Source organism: Orycteropus afer, unplaced genomic scaffold (genome assembly GCF_000298275.1).
Source record: "Orycteropus afer afer isolate SDZICR_OR568_19922 unplaced genomic scaffold, OryAfe1.0 scaffold00007, whole genome shotgun sequence".
Classification (NCBI taxonomy): Eukaryota; Metazoa; Chordata; class Mammalia; order Tubulidentata; family Orycteropodidae; genus Orycteropus; species Orycteropus afer.
Genome location: NW_006921594.1, coordinates 9679977 through 9698918, shown reverse-complemented (window position 1 = coordinate 9698918; position 18942 = coordinate 9679977).

Here is an 18942-nt window from a genome sequence, read left to right as displayed (position 1 = left end):
GGATTCGTTGCAGTGGCTCCAGACTCATAGAAGCATGAGACTTTGTAAAAGAAAGAAAAAGGGGGCCTGGAAAGTGAAACTTTGGATTCTTAGATGGTTACTTTGTTTGGTGTTACCTCTTAAAGTAGGTAATTGATCCAGAGGCTAGGGCTTTTGGTTTCACCCAGCCAAAAGCCCAAGGCCATATGCATAGAATGGGGCAGTAATCAATGTGAAGAGATGAACCTGGAAAGTCTTTAAAAGGATTATGTGTTTTGGATTATGTGTTTACTATGGCTATTGAATGTTCTCTTACCTGCTTGTACATTAGAAACGATTATGGGGTATGTGGATAACAGAGAGTGTGTAAGTCCGCCTTCAGCCGATACTTGATTGGATAAATTAAAAGGGAAAATGAATTTGCCCAGAAGAAACACAGGCTTTTTGTTTCAAACCCTGTGTGTAGAGTATAAGAGGCTTAGGTAGAAAACCTGAACCCCACCCAGTACTACTGAGGGAAGGGAAGATTTGCATTTGAAAAAAGGACCTGGAAAAAAAAAAAAAAAAGCTGTTTGGCTTTTTGAATTTTGAGCAAGCATTTAGGCTTTGGGTGCATCAAGGCGGGAAAGTCATGGTTCATGAAAGAACCCCTTTCAGGACTGAAAGTTAAAGGAAGCCAGTGAGTAGTAGACTTGTATGTTACTTGCTTGTGACCACCTGGATCCACCTGAGTGGAAATGGGGAAGTGCCGCAAAGAAGAAACACACTGAGTTTGGTACTCTTTGACCTAGGCCCAGAGGCTGGGGATGAGAGGAAGGGCTGGCTGGTCTGAAGTGCAATGAATTGTGAGCCTACGGGCATTGAAATAGTCCCTGAGGACTGAAGATGTGACAGAAGGTGCTGGCTGGTCTGAAGTGAAGGGAAGAGTGTGACTCCAAGAGTTGGCAGCTGGTACCCATGACCTAGCTGGGATGGCTAGGGCTGAGCTGACCAGAACCCGACCAAATGAAGAGGAAAATGTTTGACACTGAGCTGGTGTTAAGTTGCTGCAATTTGATGGCTTGTGCTGGGCTGGACTTTGCCTGTTTACGGATCCAGATGCCTGGAGTTTCCAAGCAGAACAGAAGATTCTCCAGAGAGAAAGGACCATGCTTCCTCAGAGTACTGGTTTGATAGGGATGGGCAAATTAGAAATTGGCTATTTAAAATGGGGGGAGATAAAGGCATGAAATGGCTGGCTTACACACTTTCACGGTTGTGGTTATCCTTAAACTGATGGTGAAGGGGATTTTTTGGGGATGAGAATTTTTTTTTAAGTATAAAAGGGATAATGGCTGGAAAAGCCAGGGGGTGGCCTGCAGTGTAGTAAATTACTTAGTATGGCTTTTCTACCCATAAGTCATTGTAAATTCAGTGGTGGAATGAGCAACTGAGGAGCTCCTGATTGTAAATGTTATCCACCTGGGTTATTTCTGTTGGGCATGGTACAATACAATGTTGTGAGAGGCTCACTCTCAGGTGATTAGAATTCTGTTATGATTGGTTGGTTTGGCCACTCTGCCAAGCTCAAAAGGAGGCCTCCTAGAGGCAGAACTCTCTCTGACTGCTGGTTGAGGAAGAACTGCTGCTGAAAGAGACATGTGCTCCTGAAAGAGACACGTGCTGCTGGGAAAGAGATGCAAGAGACACATGTTGCTGAGTAAGACATGGAGGGACATGCACTGTTGGGGGAGAGACTATGAGAGACTTGGCTGAGAAATGGTGGGCTGGGAGAGAGACTGAGCATCTTTTCCTGAACTTGAATTGTAACCTGGTGCTACCCTAATAAACCTCATAATCTGTGAGTTCTGTGTGGTCACTGCAGTGAATTTTCGAACCCAGGAGAGAGGTGGTGGTGCTTTGGGAGGAACAGTTAGTGAAAGGGCTGGAGGGAGGCAGCATGTCTGGCCTTGTAGGAATAGGCCTTGGGCTATTTATGGTGATTCTGCCTTCCTCTTGTGGGATTAGAGGAGGTCAGAACATGTGGACTCCTTGTCCATTTAGCAACCATGAAATTGGTATGGTTAGGTACTGTCAAGTCAGCTCTGACTCATAGCAACCCTATGTGCAACAGAACAAAACACTGCCCAGTCATGTGCCATTCTCACAATCCTTGTTATACTTAATCTCGTTGTTGCAGGCATTGTGTCAATCCATCTTATTGAGGGTCTTCCCCCTTTTCACTGACACTCCACTTTCCCAAGCATAATATCCTTCTCCAAGGAATAATCCCTTCTGCCAACATGACCAAAGCAGGTGAGATGGACAAGGTCTGGCCATTCTCACTTCCAAGGTTCATTAACCTGCACTTCTTCCAAGACAGATTTATTCATTCTTTTGGTAGTCCCTAGTACTTTCAGTATTCTTCACCAACACAACAAAAAATCATCAACTTTTCTTCAATCTTTCTTATTCGTTGTCCAGCTTTCACACGCATATGAGGCAACTGAAAACATCACAGCTTCAGTTAGGCTTGCCTTAGTCTTCAAGATGACATTTTTGCTCTTAACACTTTAAAGAGGTCTTTTGCAGCAAATTTGCCCAGTGCAATATGATGTCTGATTTCTTGCCTGCAGCTACCATGGGTGTTGATTGTGGATCCAGGTAATATGAAGTCTTTGACAACTTCAATCTCTTCTCCATTTATTATGATGCTGCTTATTGGTCCAGTTGTGATGATTTTTGTTTTCTTCATGCTGAGGTGCATACTGCAGACCGTAGTCTTTGATCTCCATCAGTAAGTACTTCAAATCATCTTCACTGTCAGCAAGCAAGGTTGTGCTGTCTGCATATCACAGGTTGTTAATGAGTTTTGTGTGAATTGGATGCTACATTCTTCTTCATATACTCCATCTTCTTGGATTATTTGCTTAGCATACAAATTGCATAAGTATGGTGAAAGAATGCAACCCTGACACACATCCTTCCTGATTTTAAACCATGTAGTATTACTTTGTTCCGTTTGAACAACTGTCTTTTGGTCTATGTACAGGTTCCTCATGAGCATGACTAAGTGTTCTGGAATCCTCATTCTTCTCAATGTTATCCATAATTTGTTATGATCCACACAGTCAAATGCTTTTGTGTAATCAATAAAACACAAGTAAACATCTTTCTGGTATGCTCTGTTTTCAGCCAAGATCCGTCTGACATCAGCAATGATATCCCTCGTTCCATGTCCTCTTCTGAATCAAGCTTGCATTCCTGGAAGTTCCCTGTCAATGTAGTGGTGCACCCATTTTTCACCTATCTTCAACAAAATTTTATGTTTGTGTGATGATATTAATGACATTTTTTCAATAATTTCCCCATTCTGTTGGTCACCTTTCTTTGGAATTGGTACAAATATAGATCTCTTCCAGTTAGTTGCCCAGGTAGGTGTCTTCAAAATTACTTGGCATAGATGAGCAAGTGCCTTTAGTGCAGAATCCATTTATTGAAACATATCCGTGGTTGTTCTGTCAATTCCTAGAACCTTGTTTTTGCCAGTTCCTTCAGTGCAGCTTCAACTTCTTCCTTCAGTACCATTGGTTCTTGATTATATGCCACCTCCTGAAATAGATGAAAATTGACCAATTCTGTTTTGTACAATGACTCTGTGTATTTCTCCCATTTATTTTGATGTTTCCTGAATCATTCAATGTTTTATATTGCCCATAGAATCTTTCAATATTTCAACTCAAGGCTTGAATTTTTTCTTTAGTTTTTTTCAGCTTGAGAAATGCCATCTTCCCTTTTGGTTTTCTAATTCTGGGTCTTTGAACATTTAATTATAATAATGGACTTTGTCTTCTTGAGCTGTTCCTGTTCAGCTCTTTTGCTCTTTTTTTTTTTTTTTTTTTTAATTGGTCATTTCTTCCATTTGCCTTTGGTACTCTTCATTGAAGAGCAAGTTTCAAAGTCTCTTGTGACATCCATTTTGGTCTTTTGGTCTTTTCTTCCATTTCTGTCTTTTTAATGATCTTCAAGTATGATATTCTTGATGTCAACCCACAGTTTATCTATTTTTTGTCAGTTGTTTCTTCCCATTTTGAGTCATGCTACATCATCAAATGAAGGTCTCGAAAGCTTTCCTCCATCCACATTATTAAGTTCTACTCTGCTTTGAGAAAACATCTCTCCCACAGTCATATTTTGAGTTCTGACCTGAAGATCTCATCTTCCAGCACTATATCAGATGATGCATCAGAACTATTCATAAAGATTTCCGGTAATATATCAGACAGTGTTTCACTGCTATTCATAAGGTTTTTACTGGGTAATTCTTTGAGAAGTGGATAGCCCTTTCCTTCTTCCAAGTCTGTCTTAGTCTGGAAGCTCTGCTGAAAACTGTCCACCATATGTGACCCTGCTGGTATGTGAAATACCAGTGGCATAGCCTCCAGCCTCACAACACACAAGCCAACACAGTACAACAAACTGACAGATGACTGCTATTTCATATAAATAAAACAAAGCAAGATAACCACATGATCAAGTCAATCAGTGCAGAAAATTCATTTGACAAAATCTAAAACCCATTCTTGTTAAAAAAAAACATTCAGCAAAATAGCACAAGAAGGAAAATTCCTAAACATAATTAAGGGCATATACACAAAAACAATGGCCAATATTATTCTCAATGGAGACAGACTGAGAACATAACCCTTGCAAACAGGAACCAGAAAAGGATGGTCTTTATCTCCACTTCTATTCAGTATTGTATTGGAAGTCCTAGCCAGAGTGATAAGGGAAGAAAGGAAATGAAAGTCATCCAAACTGACAAAAAAATAAGTAAAACTATCTCTATTTGCAAATGATATGTTTTTATTTATAGAAAATCCCAGAGACTCAACCAGAAAATTACTTGAATAGAAGGATTCAGCCAAGTGGGAGGTTACAAGATTAATATACAAGAATCAGTTGATTTCCTCTACAGCAACAAAGATATCTCTGAAAAATAAATCAAGAAAAAAAATACCATTTAACATAGGCACCCAAAAGATAAAGTACTCAGGAATAAATTGAACCAGAGATGTAAGAGATACAAAGAAACTTTGAAACACTACTACAAGAAACAAAAAGAAACTGATATAAATGGAAGAGTATAACATGCTTATACATAGAAAGACTTAACATTGTGAAAATGTCAATACTACCCAAAGTGATCTATAAATATAATGCAATTTATATTCCATTCTTATTCTTTAAAGAGATAGAAAAACAAATTACCAACTATATATGGCAAGGAAGGAGGCCCCAGATAAGCAAAACACTTAAGAAGAACAAAGTAGGAAGCCTCATACCCCCTGATCTCAAAATCTGTTATACAGACCCAGTAGTCAAAGCAGCCTGGTGTTAGTGCAATGATAGACACATATACCATTGGAACAGAATTGAGAATCCAGAGGTAAATCTATCCACCTGTGGATAGTTGATCTTTGACAAAGGGCCAAAACCCATTAAATGGGGAAGATATAGTCTCTTTAACAAATGGTGTTGGCAGAACTGGATATTCATTTGCAGAAAAATGAAACAGGGTCCATATTTCCCATTATATATATATAAAAAAAAAACTAACTCAAGATGCATCAAAGACCTAAATATAACACAGAAAACTATAAATATCATTAAAGAAAAAACATGGGCTAACTTAGGGGCCCTAAGACATGGCATAAATATACTAGCAAACATAACTGAAAGTGCACAAATAGCAGAAGACAAAACATACCTCCTAAAAATTAAACATTCATGTTCATCAAAAACCCACTACCACTGAGTCAATTCTGACTCACGGTGATCCCCAGAGTATTTCAAAAGCTTTAAATCTTTATGGAAATAGATTGTCTCATCTTTCTCCTGCAGAGCAGCTGGTGGGTTTGATCCACTGATCTTCTGCTTAGTAGTCAAATGCCTTGCCCATTGTGCCACCAGAACATTAAAAGACACCACCTAAAGAAAAACAAAACAAAACAAAACAAAACACTACAAATTGGTAAAACAATTTGTCAGTGACTTATTGAACAAGGGACTAATCTCTAAATTTTACAGAAAATCTCAACCTCTAAACAATGAAAAGATGAAAAGATGAACAATTCAGTTAAAAAATGGGCAAAATCCATGAACAGACACTTCACCAAAGAAGTCATCCAGGTGGCCAACAAATACATGAAGAGATGCTTGCAATCATTAGCCATTAGAAAGATGCAAATCAAGACAAAAATGAGATGTTATCTTACTCCAGCACTGATAGCAAAGTTAAAAAGAAAACAACTGATTTTTTTTCAAAAAAAACATAGTTGCTAGCAAGAATGTAAAGATGTGTAAACCCTCATACACTGCTAGTGGGAGTGTAAAATGGCGCAACCACTGTGGAAAATATTATAGTTCTTCATTAAAAAGTTAGACATAGAAATACCATTTAATCTAGCAATACTGCTACTCAGTTTGTATCCTAGAGAAATAAGAGCCATAACAGGAACAGACATATGCACACCCATGTTCACTGCAGCATTATTCACAATAGCAAGAAAGAGGGAAACAACCTAAATGGATAAACAAACTATAGTATATACATATGATAGAATACTACATAATTTAAAAAAAAATAACCACGAATCTGCAAAATATCTCATAACATGCATGAACCTAGAGGATCTTATGCTGAAAGAAATTGGTCACTCATAAAAGAACAAATATTGTTTGAGACCACTAATTCAAAAAGTTAAGTAAAGGTTTTCACCCAGAAAGAAATATTCTTTGAAGTTACCCAGGGTAAGAGGGGAGAGAGGGTAAATGATTAGGTAAAGGGTAGACATGTACTAACTTGGGTGAAGGGAAAGGCAATATACAATAAAGGAAAGATCAGCACAAAATGATCAAGGCAAAGGAAGACACTGGGAGGAGCAAATGAATTAAAGGCTAAATTCTACCAAACTCATTGCCGTCGAGTTGGATCCAACTCATATTGACCCCTCCTTGGGTTTCGGAGGCAGTATCACTACAGAAGTAGATTGCCCAACCTTCCTTCCGAGGAGTGGCTGGTGGGTTTGAACCACCAGCCTTCTGGTTAGCAGTCAAATGCCTTAGGCACTACACCACCAGAGATCCTAAGGAAGTAAAGGTAAATACTATTACATACACTGGAATAACAGTAATAAAAATAATCAACCAGTGAGATATAGACACACAACCTGAACAAGTGTGGAAAGTGAATGAGACTATTCATTACCATACATAGTTTAATAGGGGATATTTCTACATATACATTTATATGTGCTTCAAATATATCTATGAATATTGTAGATCAGAGAGGGAGCAAAGTTATGGAAACTTCTAAGATATAACCAAACGTTGAGGGAATGAGTACTAGTCCTTGGTTTCAGGATCATAGTCTCAGAGGACATCTAGGTCAATTGGCATAACATAGTCCACAACAACAATGTTGTACATCCTCATTTTGTGAATTGGGACTGACATCTTAAAAGCTTCTGAGTGGCCGTCTAAGGTGCAACTCTTGGTCTCTACCCATCTAGAACAAAGAAGAGTGAAGAGAATCAAAGACACAAGGAAACAATTAGTCCAAAGGACTAATGGGTCATGTGAATCCTGACCTCCGCAGCCCAGAGACCAGAAGAAATGGTGCCTGACTATCACTGCTGACTGCTGATGATAGGAAGTCCTGGATAGAGTAGGAAAAAAAAGTGTGTAACAAAATTCAAAATCACAAAAAAGACCAGGCTTACTGGCTTGATAGAGACTGGCCTAATAGAGACTAAGGCCATGGCCCTTACTCACCGTTCAAGCCTGGAACTGAACTCAACCCAAAGTTTCACTTTTGGACAAACAATAGAAAGGCCTATAAAAGGAACAGTAACACCTGGGAGGCATGCACTCATTAGAACAATCAAGGAGAAGTTTTCTAACAGCTAAAAGAGGTGAACTTGTCTGTCAGTTTATCACACAGTGGTGGCTTACACTTTCCCGTGAGACTTGAGGCTGTGCCACTGGTGTTTCAAATGCCAGCAGGGTTGCACGTGGTGCACAGGTTTCAATGCAGCTTATAGACTGAGACAGACTAGGAAGAAGAAAGAGGCCATCCACTTCTCAAAGAATTGGCCAGGAGAAACCTTATGAATAGCACAGAAACTGTCTGATACATTACTGGGCAACTTTATGAATAGCCTGGAAACATTGTCCAATATAGTGTAAGAAGACGAGCCCCATAGGTTGGAAGGCACTCAATACATGACTGGAAAAAGCTGCCTTATCAGAGTAGAACCAACCTTAATGACATGGATAAAGTAAAGCTTTTGGGACCTCCGTTGGCTGACGTGGCATGACTCAAATTGAGGAGAAATAGCTGCAAACATCCATTAATGATTGGAATATGGAACATATGAAGTGTGAATCTAGGAAAAGTGGAAGTTTTCAAAAATGAATGGAACACATAAAGATTGATATCCTAGGCATTTGTGACCTGAAATGGACTGATTTGGCCATTTTGAATCAGACAACCATATGATCTACTACGCCAGGAATGACAATTTGAAGAGGAATGGTGAGGCGTTCATCATTGCAAAGGATGTTTCAAGATCTGTCTTGAAGTACAGTGCTGTCAGTGATAGGATAATATCCATAAGCCTACAAAGAAGACCAGTTAATACTTCAATTATTCAAATTTACACACCAACACCAAACCCAAAGATGAGGAAATTGAAGATTTTTATCAACTTCTGCAGTCTGAAATTGACTGAACATGCAATCAGGATGTGTTAATTATTACTGGTGACTGGAATGCAAAAGTTGGGAACAAAGAACTATCACCAGTAGTTGGAAAATTTGGCCTTGGTGACAGAAATAATGCTGGAGACCACATGATAGAATTTTGCAATACCAATGATTTATTCATTGCAAACACTTTTTTTCAACAACACAAACCACAGCTATACGTGTGGATTTTGCCAGATGGAGCACAAAGCAATCAGATTGACTACGTTTGTGGCAAGAGGTGATGGAATATCTTCATCCACAACAAGGCCAGGAGCTGAGTGTGGAACAGACCATCAACTGTTCATATGCAAGTTCAACTTGAATTTGAAGACAATTCAAACAAGTAAGTCCACAAGAGCCAAAATATGACCTTGAATATATCCCTCCTGAATTTAGGGGCCATCTGAAGAATAAACTTGATGCATTGAACACCAGTGACCAAAAACCAGAAGAATTGTTGGATGACATCAAGAACATCATCTGTGAAGAAACCAAGAAGTCATTAAAATGATGAGAGAAAAGGTCATAATGGATGTCAGAAGAGACTCTGAAACTTGCCCTTGAGCGGAAAGTAGCTAAAGCAAATGGAAGAAATGACAAGATAAAAGAGCTGAACAGAATATTTCAAAGTGCAGCTCGAGCAGACAAAGCCAAATGCTATAAGGAAATGTGCAAAGACCTGGAGTTAGAAAACCAAAAGGGAAGAACATGCTCAGCATTTCTCAAGCTGAAAGAACTGAGGAAAAAATGTAAGCCTCAAGTTGCAATATTGAAAGAGCTATGGGCAAAATACTGAATGATGCAGAAAACATCAAAACAAGATGGAAGGAATACACAGAATCACTGTACCAAAAAGAACTAGTCGATGTTCATCCATTTCAGGAGGTGGCATGTGATCAAAAACTAATGGTATTGAAGGAAGAATCAAAGCTGCACTGAAGGAATTGGTGAAGAACAAGGCTCCAGGAATTGATGGAATACCCATTGAGATGTTTCATGCCCTGCTGGAGGCACTCTTTTGGTTATGCCAAGAGATTTGGAAGACAGCTACCTGGCCAGCTGACTGGAAGAAATCCATATCTGTACCCATTCCAAAGATAGGTGATCCCACAGAATGTGGAAATTATTGAACAGTATCATTAATATTGCATGCAAGTAAAATCTTACTGAAAATAATTCAAAAACGGTTGCAGCAGTATATTGACAGAGAACTTCCAGAAGTGCAGGCTGGATTCAGAAGAGGACGTGGAATGAGGGATATCATAGCTGATGTTAGATGGATCTTAGTTCAAAGCAAAGAATACCAGAAAGATGTTTATTTGTGTTTTATAGACTATTCAAAAGCATTTGATTGTGTGAATCATAACACATTGTGGGTAGCGTTGAGGAGAATGGGAATTCCAGAACACTTCATTGTACTCATGAGGGACCTGTACATAGAGAAGGAGGCTGTCATTCAAACAGAACAAGGGTACAATAGATGGCTTAAAATCAAGAAGGGAGTGTGTCAGGGTTGTATCCTTTCTCCATACTTATTCAATCTATGTGCTGAGCAAATAATCCGAGAAGCTGGACTATGCGAAGAAAAACATGGCATTAGGATTGAAGGAAGAATAATTAACAACCTGTGATATGCTGATGACACAACTTTGCTTGCTGAAAATGAGGATGACTTGAAGGACTAATTGATGAAGGTTGAAGAATACAGTCTGCAGTATGGATTACCTCTCAATATAAATAAAATAAAAATCCTCACAACTGGACCTATTAGCAGCATCACAATAAATGGAGAAAAGATTGAAATTGTCAAAGACTTCACATTGCTTGGTTCTACAGTCAGCACCAATGGGAGCAACAGTCAGGAAATCAGAGGATGTATAGCACTGGGCAAATTGGCTGCAAAGACCTCTTTCAAGTGCTAAAGAGCAAAGATGTCTCCTTGAAGACTAAGGTGTGCCTGACACAAGCCATGATGTCTTCAATTGCCTCATATGCATGTGAGAGCTGGACAATAATAAGAAAAATTGAAGAAGAGTTGATGCTTTTGGGTTGTGGTGTTGGCGAAGAATGCTGAAAGTACCATGGACTGTTAAAAGAACTAACAAACCTGTCCTGGTGGAAGTGCAGCCGGAATGCTCCTTGGAAGCGAAAATGGCCAGATTTTGTCTCACCTATTTGGTCATGTTGTCAGAAGGGACCATTCCATGGAGAAGGATGTCATGCTTGGTAAAGTGGAGGGTCAGTGAAAGGAGAAGACCCTCAACAAGATGGATTGACACAGTGGCTGCAACAATGGGTCAAGTACAGCAAGGAATGTGCGGATGGTGCAGGACCAGGCAGTGTTTTATTTTGTTGGTCACAGGGTTGCTGTGAGCTGGAGCCAACTCCATGGCACCTAACAACAACAAAGTGAGGATGTGATTTAACCTCAATCACACAAAACTTGTTTACAAATTTCAATTTTCATTATTATTATTATTTTTATTTTTAAATAAACTCTTGAGGATCTGGAAACAATTTAAATTAATCTATTCAACATGTAGGTGGGGATACCAGAGATGTGTGGCATATACCTATTTATCTGTAAAGGAAGTCAAAACCAAAAATTTGTTGCCATCCATTCCACTCATAGTGACCCTACAGGACAGAGTAGAACTGCCCCACACGATTTCCAAGGTTATAACCTTTGTGAAAACAGACTGCCACATCTTTCTTCTACAGAGTGGTTGGAGATTTGAACTGCCAAATGTTTGGTAAGCAGCCAAGCATTTAACCACTGCACCAGCAGATTTTTTCTTTTTAAACACCTTTTGGCATTTGGGTCAAAATTTATAAAGCAAATTGGTTTTCTAATAGACAATTCCTACACAGTTTTTTGTGTGATATTGATTGCAGTCCACACAATGTGGACACCCCCTCCCTATGTTGAGTATTTTCAGTCATTCTTCTTTCTTATCCCTTCCTGCCTTCTGGGCCGTATTCCTGGGCAAATGCTGCCCTTTTGATTTCATATGATTGACTGTTTTGTTGTTGTCGCTGGTTAGGTGCCCTCGAGTCATCTCTGGCACAGCAGAACAAAACACCACCAGTCCCGCGCCAGCTCTGTGATCCCTGCTATACTTGAGCCCATTGCCACAGTCACTCTGTCAATCCATTTCCTTGAGGGCCTTCCCCTCTATGGTTGACCCTCCACCTTACCAAGCATGACATCTTTCTCCAGGGAATGGTCCCTTCTGACAACATGACCAAATAGGTGAGACAAAAACTGGCCATTTTCACTTCCAAGGATAAATAGTCCCTTCTGACAACATCACCATACCACCACATACCAAGAAACAAAAAGGAGCTCTGGTAGCATAGTGCCTAAGGCATTTGACTGATAATCAGGAGGCTGGTGGTTCAAACCCACCAGCCACTCCTCAGAAGGAAGGTTGGGCAATCTACTTCCGTAGTGATATACTGCCTTGGAAACCCAAAGAGGGGTCCATATAAGTCGGCTTTATCATCAAATCTTTTTGGCCCCAACTTAGTATCAGCACAATGAAAGGAATTTTCAGGTGTGAGTTTTGATATTTTATGTTACATGTTTCTATGGTTTCCAAATACTAATGCTATTTACCTTATTCTTTTTACTGTATCTTATATTTTCTTTTTTCCTTTGAGTAAGCAAGGAATAGGAGCTCTGGTAGCATAGTGCCTACGGCACTTGACTGCTAACCAGAAGGCCAGTGGTTCAAACCCACCAGTCACTCCTCAAAGGAAGATGGGGCAATCTGCTTCCGTAGTGATACTGCCTTGGAAACCCAAGGAGGGGTCGCTATGAGTCGGTCTGACTCGAGGGCACATAACAACAACACAACAACAAGCAAGGAATAAAGAGAATACATAACATCAGAATATCAGTATTTAGAACAAAGTATGAACTTATGAATATGTGGTTTGGAATTAAGCTTTACCCAAAGAATTTGGGATTTGTCCATGCTTCCTGAGAGATAAGGTCTGAAAGCTTAGAATTTCCCCAGTGATTGCATTGTCTTTGATGAGGCCTCCAGACCTCACCAGAGGGTTTATGCTAATGAAGTGACTCAAGTAGGGGCTAGCTGTGGCAGTAAGAACACCATGTGGTATCAGCCTACCTCTGGGAAGAGAAGGTCAAGAATCAATCAATCATGTCCACATAATGAGGCCCCAATAAAGTTTCAGGACAGTAAAGCTCCATAGACTTCCTGGTTGGTAAAAGGTATTGATACACGTGGAGTATCATTCTCCTTTTTGGTATATGAACATTCTATATTGGGAAACCTCCCAACCTTGCCCTATGGGTCTTTCATTTGTTCCCTCTTTTCTGTAATAAAATTTATAATCTTATGTATATCATTTCCTATGAGTTCTATGAGTCATTCTAGCTAATTATCAAACTCATGGGAGTAGTAGGAGCCAGCAGGTCGAAAGTGAGCAGGGCTGAGGACTGCAAGCTTGTGCCTGGTGTCAAATGTCAGATTTCTCAATAAGTAAAGTAGACTTGGTGATTTTTATGAAGCTGTGGTGATTTTTTCACCACATCAAAGACTCAGCATCTAGGTATGGCTGGCATCTGTCTCTCTCCCAACCACACAGCATCTTCTTACACAGTCAAAGCCTTTTTTCAAATTTACAGTCCAGCCACTCCGTGGAAGGATGACTGGGCAATCTACTTCCATAAAGATTTATCACCTTGGAAACCCAAAGGAGGTCACTATGAGTCAGAATTGACTCGATGGCTGTCAGTTTGGAGTTTTGGTTTTGGATAGCAAAGGAGTATCCAGTAAGCAAGGTAAGCACAGGCATAATTTTGCTTACTTACTAATCATGTAAATGTAGTGATGTAGTCTCACCATGTAGTGAAAAACATGTGCTACAGATTAGTAAGTAAATCCGGGCTTACTGAGTAATCTGCCTCAGCTGGTGTCTGACCTCTTGTGCAGACATCTCAGTCTAGAGGACTGTGTGCTTTTACTTAAGAGTTTGACCTGGCTCCACTTGCATAGGGTCAGAGGAAGAAGTGCTTCACGTGCAGCTGGATTCAGAACAGAAGAGGAACAGTTGAACTGAAATGATTTGACAGCCTTACAATTTGGTGCCAGAAAAGAGGGACGTGGCAGAGCATGTAATTTGTTTCCAGGCAAAGAGATACTGATAATTTTCCTCATTGAATATATTCAAACTTTCCTTTGTCTTAATTAATGAAATTTTGAGTATCCCTATGTGTCAAAATTAGAATATTTAGAATTCAGGTGAGGAGGTGTTGATTGCATCAGTAAAACCACATGTCAGACATGTTGAATGCAGGAATTCACACTGGCAGTTGGAGTTCATTTAGAAATAAAAGCAGAATTATCACACTGCGCTTATTTTTGTCACTTTGTTGTTGTTGTTAGGTGGCATCGAGTCGGCTCTGACTCATAGTGACCCCATGTACAACAGAACGAAACACTGCCAGTCCTGCGCCAGCCCCACAATCCTTGCTATACCTGAGCCCATCATTGCAGCCACTGTATCAGTTTATCTTGTTGCAGGCCTTCTCCTTTTGCTGACCTTTCACTTATGTGCTATACATGGAAATAGAATTGATTTTTTAGTAAAATCCTGCTAAAGAAAAGGTGCATCTGTCTGTAATTTAAAGTAATTCCCAGTAGATGGCGATAGAGGTACCATATCCAAATGGTCAGTTGGCCCTTTGTGTGATAGGGAATATTATGGAAAGTCATAAAAAGCAGCATTAGTTCAGAGGATGTTAAAGATTACTAATTATGTTTAAATTAGAAATGTAACCTCTTACTAACAAAAAGGGGTATATAGTTAATGAAGAGGGTGGTGTGGTGGTTACGTTTTTATGTCAACTTAGCTGGGCCCCATGAGTAGCTGGGCAGCTGGATGTAGTATTCCCCATGATGAGATTGGTAATCAACTTCATGGTGGAATCTACAGGGAGCAGCTGAGTAGCTGCCTTAGGAAATGTGGTCTGCTTCCAGTATAAGCAGAAGCCTTGAGGAATGGTCTCTAGTTTATGGCATGCTTGAACCCTACATGTAGCCATGTCCTTGTTCAGCAGCCTGCCATGCTCTGTCAACCTTGGGACTTACAATGGACTTAAATTAATGGCCTGCTGTGGTTTGCTAATATCAGGACTGTGCCTTTTTACTTGTCAAGCTTCAGTTTGTCAGCCTCAACAGCCAGCAGGTGTCTGAGTGAAGAAACACCTCTAGCTTCAGTGGGCTGGGAGCAGGAGGCAGAGCTGAAGTCCAAGGTTGAGGGGCTTTCATGCGGCCCCTAGACCCTGGCACTTTGAACTTGGACTTATAGCTTCCAAACTGTAAGAGAATAAACTCCTGTTTGTTAAGGCCATCTCATTTGTGGTATATTCTTGTCAGTGGTACTAGGTAACCAGACAGAATTTGGTACCAAGAGAGTGGGGTGCCCCTCTGACAGATACCTAAAATGTGGAAACAGGACTGGAGTGCATCCTTGACCTGAGACCCTGGCAGAGAGACAGTAAATGGCATGAGAGATGTCAGGAGCAGAGCCAAGAGACTTGGAGAGAGATACTGGCAGAGAGACCAGCATGAAAGACAGTAGTAGCAGAGCCCAGAGACCGGCATTAAACAGCAATAGGCTTACCAGCCCATGGAGGAGAAAGCCAGGTGCCACTGGGTAGGCGGCTTCCTGGAGGAGTGGGTTGCCTTTGGATGTTAATTGGTGAAGAGATCGGCTTAAAATGGAGTGCAGGTTGGCCGGCCCATGGAGCAAGAAAGCTGAGTGCTTCTATGGCAGGAAGATTTCCGGCAGAGTGAGTTGGCTTTGGCATTAATCGGCAGAAGCAGAGAGACCAAGAAAACAGAAGCAGAGCTGCCTCAACCTGAAAGGGTAAGACCATGCCCTTTGGGGGTGGAACGACCACAGCCCCCTAGGTTTCAGAGCGAAGCCTTCACCAACTTGGTTCTGGAGTGCGGGGCGGCTCGTTCACGTGAGCCAGTGGGATGGAGCCATAGCCGCTGCCTAAGAGTGAGGGGGCGAGGCTGCCATGCCCAAGAGGGAGAGGAACGAGGTCACCAGGCCAAGGGGTGAGGTCGCCATTCAGGAATTAGGGGACTGGAGCCACCCAGTGGAGGAGACCTGTACAGATACCACCCATTGAAGATCTGTATAGGTGCCAGGTTGACAAGGGGTGGAATTGTGATGGTTATGTTTGTGTGTCAACCTGGCTAGGCCTGGTTGAGTGGCTGGGCAGTTGGATATAGTATTCCCCATGATGAGACTGGTAATCAACTCCATGGTGGAATCTCCTGGGAGCAGCTGAGTAGCTGCCTCAGGGAATGTGGTCTGCTTCCTGTATATAAGCAGAAGCCTTGGGGAATGGTTTCTAGTTTATGGCATGCTTGGACCCTGCATGTAGCTGTGTCATTGTTCAGCAGCCTGCCGTTCTCTGCCAATTTTGGGACTTACTATGGACTTAAATTAATGGCCTGCCATGTAGTTTGCTAACATCAAGACTGTTCCTTTCTACTTGTCAACCTTGGGCTTGGCAGCCTCAACAGCCAGCAGCTGAGTGAAAAGATGCCTCTAGCTTCAGTGGGCCAGGAGCAGGAGGCAGAGCTGAAGCCCAAGGTTGAGGGGCTTTCACCCAGCCCCTAGACCCTGGCACTTTGAACTTGGACTTGTAGCTTCCAAACTGTAAGAGAATAAACTCCTGTTTGTTAAGGCCATCCCAGTTGTGGTATATTCCTGTCAGAGTGGTAATAGGTAACCAGAACAATTGGCAAGATTTTTTTTTAACAACAACAACAAAAATGCTATGAAAACTGTCTCTATACTGTTGTTGCTGTTGTTGTTGCGTGTCGTTATGTCGGACCCGACTCACAGCAACCCCTCCTTGGGTTTCCAAGGTGGTATCACTGTGGAAGTAAATTGCCCAACCTTCCTTCCAAGGAGTGGCTGGTGGGCTTGACTTAGCCTTCTGGCTAGCAGTCAAGTGCCTGAGGCACTACGCTACCAGAGCTCCTATACTTGGGACTAAAAATACATTTGAGTTTCTTCACTGGGGTATAGGATTTATCCTGGTTGAGGCCTTTACTAAATTATCTAATTTCATAGATTCACATCTTGCTTGTTACCTGTATTTCCTGACTTCATGTCTTTAATCCATCCTGACTTTTTGAAACATGACCTATGTCTCACCAGAGATCAGCTAATCAGAATATTTCCCTCACAAAACTGTTTAGGGTCAGCCTTATGTCACACCTATTCTACCATGCTTCTCCTCCTATTCAGAGATCCTGGCACTTTGTCTGTAGACGCTCTCCTTGTCTTTGAATTTGCACATTAATTTTGCTTCTGAGTTGGACACCTGTATTCTCTAAGGATGCTTTTTTCTCCTTCCCTAGCTCCTTGAGTGGGAAAACCAATTTCAATCCATCCTACTGAACAGTCACTGGCCTCCTGATAGTGCCTACTCCAAGTCCCTGGGGAAGGACACAATCCTCAGTTGTTAGCGGCCTAAAACATAGTATCACTGACAAGTGGTGACTTTTAAAATTTCTGGCAAAAGTCTTAGAAAGATACTCTAGCTCCCGGGAGGGAAGACAGAGCACTTCTGATGTGAGCATGCTCAGATGTAAATGACACTCCGATATTTCAGAGGGCTGGTGGCATCAGCCAACATATTGCCATTACCATTTAAATGTTTCTGATGTTAAATTCAGAAAAGTGTCTATAGACCAGAAAGCTGAGAAAAAAAGATAGTTTTGTTTTGTTCTGGTGAAGCATTCCCTTTTCCAGCTTTAATTAAAACAAATGTCTTAACGTGAAAATTCTTTTATGTGGAATACACTACTAAAATGTAGCTTTCATTCTCTGAAAGGCTTTTTCTGACCAGGAAAATGAGTCCAGGCTAACCCAACTTCATTTAAGTCCTTTGCAATTTCAAACATTTCAATTCCAAGTGCTCTTCACACTGCCTTTCACGCTAAGTGCTGAGTATAGGTCTGGCACAATGCCAAATGAAGTGGCAGCAAAGGGGTAAGAATGACAATTGACAACTCTTGATTTTTATTCTTGAATCTGTCGAGACCACTCATTGGGAAGGGGATTAATGCTTACAGAAACCTCTCGGTATAAGTCTCAGAGGCCAAAGGGTTGACATCATGAGTGCCCATCTTGCAAATCCTCTTAGAAGGTTCGAACATCTTCCCTATGCATTGTTTGGCTCTGAAAACTCCCAAAGGTGTATTTTCAAAGTTGCAGGGGTTGTAGATTTTCTTATTTTGTCCAACCTATTTTCAAGCTTTTAAGTAATTTTTTTGCTTTCCCCTTACTTATCCTCTAAGTAGCTTATAAGGTAAAGCCTCCTCTCTTTCCATTCTTAGCTTTTCTTTCTTTTAACTAAACTCTCATTAGTTTCATTTCTACTGAGGCTGTTTCTTCTCACTCATTAACCAAAGGAAAAGTGGGTGCTTTCTGGTTTTTGACTCCCATCATACTAACAACGCAATGCACTGCTGTGGAGTTGGTTCCGACTCATAGCGACCCTTCCTTGGGTTTCTGAGGCATTATCACCACGAAAGTAGATTGTCCAACATTCCTTCCAAGGAGTGGCTGGTGAGTTTGAACCACCAGCCTTCTGGTTGGCAATCAAATAACTTAGGCACTAGGCCACCAGAGCTCCCCAATTAAGATGCAAACATTTTGAGAAGGAAGCATCCCTATAATATGTTCCTTTAAATGTATAGTGCGGTGTTCACAGAAAATGAGTACCAGTAATTTTTTTTTTTTTCAAAGACTGATTGATTGACCTACCTTTTCAATATGAAGTGATGTAGCAGCCTCATGAAATGTTAGTGTTCATTTCCTATATTGGTATCCTGACAGAACATGCATTATACAGGGTATTTCCTGCACTTTAATTGAAAACAAGTGTTATAGATCATCCTCAGAAGATTATAAGTGTGCATAAATTCATATATCTTTAGTGAAAATTCTTCCTTGCTGGCTGAAGTTGAATAAAATGATTTGCATTTCTTTAGGGGAGGGATTTTTTAAAAAAGAAATTAGTGCACTCAATATGGTGAATGCTCAATAAATAGTTAACACCAATAAGAGCTAGCCTCCTCTGAACCAATATTTTCAATTATTGTGATG